Source organism: Triticum urartu, chromosome 4 (assembly GCF_003073215.2).
Source record: "Triticum urartu cultivar G1812 chromosome 4, Tu2.1, whole genome shotgun sequence".
In the NCBI taxonomy this organism is placed as follows: Eukaryota; Viridiplantae; Streptophyta; class Magnoliopsida; order Poales; family Poaceae; genus Triticum; species Triticum urartu.
The window spans coordinates 23,299,219-23,303,089 of record NC_053025.1 but is presented as its reverse complement, the minus strand read 5'-3'; the positions used below and the strand labels follow the sequence as shown (position 1 = coordinate 23,303,089).

The following is a 3,871-nucleotide window of genomic DNA, read 5'->3' as shown; positions in this document are numbered from 1 at the left end:
AGATTCCAGAATAGAGAAGGATCATTTGCAAAGAAGCTTGCGAGGAGTTGTCAAATTTTTGATTATAATGCAGGTATGCATTCTGATTTTGTGAAGTCTAATTTATTCAATATATATCCAGAATTTATGCAATACATTGTTAACTTGATTCTGTGCTTTAATTCATAGCATCTTGGCGGAGGCTCTATGGAACTGAAGCACCAGCTCTACAAAGGATGGTTGTGAGAATCCTCTCATTGACCTCAAGTTCTTCAGTCTGTGAAAGGAATTGGAGTACCTTCGAAAATGTTAGTCTCCTGACTCTCTAATCTCACATCTAGCTTGATTAGTCTGTCAGATGTCAAAACATTCCCTGTTCTTAATCCTTATGTTTTTTCCTGTTGTAGATTCATACGAAGAAAAGAAATAGGCTAACTACAGAACGTCTAAACTCTCTTGTGTTCAACAATTCAACTCGAGAATGATGGCCAAGAAACAAATGATCAAGGAGAAGAAGATCATTGATGTCCTCTTATCCGTTGAAACTACTGAAGCTCAAGGTTTTCTTTTTGAGGGCGGAGATGATTATGCAGAAGTCATCTATATGGATAAAGAAGAGGAGGAGATGAATAGTACAGGGATGCCAGGGAGTGTCATTGGAGAAGCAATGGGAGGCGATGAACTGCTCGAGCCACGTAGAAGTGCAAGACCAAGACAACTTTATGAAGAAGAAGAATTTGATTCTGAAGAAGAGGAGTTTGATGATGAGGAGGAGATGCATTCAGATGAGGAGAATGGCTATTGATAATTGAGGAGACCCAAATGAACAGGTGTCTTTTCTCGAGTACTTTTTATACATTATATCTTTATGTCATTGAGTCGAACCGTTCGTGTGTGCGTCCATGTGGAATTTCCCTTTTGATTTGTGAGAGAAGTCTTCCCAATAAGATCCTAGGAATTAAAGAACTTCATTTTGATGTGTGAACTATTGAACTCATAATTTATAATGCTATGCCAATTGGGTTTGTGTGATGTTTGCCTCTAATCTATTTGAATATTTGATATTTCTATGGGCGTGCTGCCCCATTGAATAGACTATATTTAGTTCTTCACATTGCCTGATGTATGTTATTTTTATCACCGTATTGTCTTTCTAACCTGCTATGGTACAAAGTCTATCCTTTTTATCACCACATTGTATTTCTAACCTGCTATGGTACAAAATCTACCCAAATAATTATCCTCCTAACCTGCTACCGTAAAAAACGCCTTGGGCCGCCTAGGCTACACCTAGGCAGGCAAGGCGCTAGGCAGAGGGTCACCGCCCGCCTACCGCCTAGAGCCTTTTCCAACCTTGGTTTATGGTACCCCTTTTTCTTATGTTCACGTGTACAAGCAACTTCACAACAAAATTTATATGTGTGGTTTGTTTTGCCTTCTTTGATTTTGCTAAGGAGTGGAGCATGGAGGAGGGCTCTGGGTGACGGCGGCGCATGACAAAGGGCTCTAGATTGTGGCGGGGAAGGAGTGGAGGAACTGTGCATCCGGGAATGTCGCGACCGCCGATCCTATCTGTTGGTACACTGTCTGACAGGTGCCACAACAACCTTGTAGCTTCAGGTATGAGACTAAGAAGGTTCACAAGTTTTGCCTAATTGTAGTTTATGGTACCCCTTTTTCTTATGTTCACATGTAGAAGCAACTTCACAGCAAGATTTATATGAGTGGTTCATTTTGACTTCTTAGATTTACAAATTGCTAAGGAGCAGAGCATGGAGGAGGGCTCTGAGTCGTGATGGGGCATGGCGGAGGGCTCTGGGTTGTGGCGGGCAAGGACCAGAGGAACTGTGCATCCGGGGATGGCGTGACCGCCGATCCTATCCGTTACACTGCTGTCTGGCAGGTCACATGATCACCAAGGCATGTGATAGCATCTTCAAGCCCAAATCTCACTCTGTTGTCGCCCATTCAGCGCACTCGCCGAGGCTAGGGGTGGATGGTTCTTTGATGCTGGCACAACTGGAGACAACAAGAAGCAGATGGAGGGAGGGCTATCATGTTGAAGAACACGTCGGCACCCCGATAACGGAAATGCGGTTTCTCGGAGCTAGCGGGAAGGAGGCCGATGGCTTCCCGTTGTAGTAACGCGATGCTGAAGCAACAACACACCAGGTTCTATTCTTTTTTTTTTGAAGATCACACCACATTCTATTTGTAAACCATTTTTTCACTACCAGTAATTACTAGAGTATGTGAACAAAATCTGGTGTGAACAAAATCTGAACTGTAATTTGTGATATTTGAGATGTCTATAAGTGTACAAATAGAAAAGCGCCAATTCAATTGATTGTCAGATTCATAATAGTATGTGTGCAGTGGCTTCTATCTCAATTTTTTTATGTTGTTTGTGTTTGAATTAATTAGGACTTTGACCATCGTGTTTATTCAGCCTGCAAGGTGGTTAGCACTCAACAAACTATTAGTATTCTGCTGGTACCTCGTTTTTATCAAGCTCTGAAGACATGCACAAGAATAGGTATGGCTACATGCTTTCTATATCTGTCAGCTTCATAAAGCATTTTGAAGGGGTGCATCTTGTTGGAGAGGTCTGATATGCATATTTAATCAAAGAAAACAGAAGTTTTTTTATGTAATAAAGATTTATGAAAATTTGGACTTTAGATTGTATCAGGGACAATTTTCATGATAAATTACACGAAGTTTGTATCTTGGGACATCTTCATGCCAACTTACGTTCAATATTAGGATATGTCCCCTCATGTGCCAGTTTTGAGGTTTTGTTAGAAGTTCACGGTCTGTTCTTAGTTCCTGCATGTTTTTTCACCTTTCTGTAGAGATTTGAGTATAACTTAAAGTTCTAGATGCATATAATCTTGTGAGTTAACTAAAGCTCACTTGATGGTTCTAACTAAATTCTGCAAAAATATGACCATGACAGAAAGAGAAATGGAGGTTTAGAGGCAGAGTGGATGCCTGCACCAACAACTTTATAGATTGAACTACATTTTGCTAGATGACTCAAATTTTAGAACACAAGCATTATTTTTTGCAGAATTTAGTTAACAATAGAATCAAGTCAAGCTTAAAATAAGAAATCTACTCTCCGATATTGAATTTAATCCCTTTCTTGCAAAACCACCAGAGATGAGTGAGGAGGTTATTCAATATTGAATTTAATTCCTTTCTTGTACCCATGATCGATCTACTTCCATACTGCAAGCTTGCACCTGATCAGGTTTCTAACTTAATTCAGTTTTGTTAGATCCGTCGATGATGTAAACAACATATTTCAAGATATGATGGTTGGTACTTCCAGTTTTGATGTACTCTGTCATTTGCAGTTGTGGGAACGATAATGCTCTATTTGCTTATTTATGATCATGGTGATCATTTTTGCTAGCAAATGTGTATTTTAATTTTCTCCCCTTATTGTTGCAGGTTAGAGTGCAGCTTTCAGATAATTTTCTTCCCTCGGGATATTTGAAGATTGTTTGTTACCCATCAAGTTCAGGAAAACCAAGGGTATCATATGAATTGGATTACGTAAAAGACACGGAGATAAAAGGTACGTGGTTGCATAAATATAGACACTGATTTATCCTTACTAGGGCTTAATCAGGTCATGTATGGTTCATGAATCTGCTATTTCTTTACAAATTTTTTTAGAAGTTTCTAGAACATAGGTCCAGCATGTTCGATTAGGAGGTTTGCATTGCTCTGAATGTATGAATTAAGGATGCCCCGATGTTTTGAGTTTAGATGTGATAATTTAATTTCAAAAAATTCATAGATTTGTGCAGTAGTAGCATAATTGTGACGCCTCTATAACAATTCTAGAATTGAAGGGGTATTTTATTTACTATCTCCTCTA

General features: G+C 39.3%; 1 long non-coding RNA gene across 1 annotated transcript; it reads left to right on the top strand.

The window, feature by feature from the left end:
• Nucleotides 1-2,467: 2,467 nt before the first annotated feature.
• On the top strand, nt 2,468-3,573 carry LOC125553443. Its single transcript, XR_007304064.1, has 3 exons — nt 2,468-2,515; nt 3,254-3,302; nt 3,439-3,573. It is a non-coding gene; the product is annotated as an uncharacterized LOC125553443 (long non-coding RNA).
• Nucleotides 3,574-3,871: the final 298 nt, after the last annotated feature.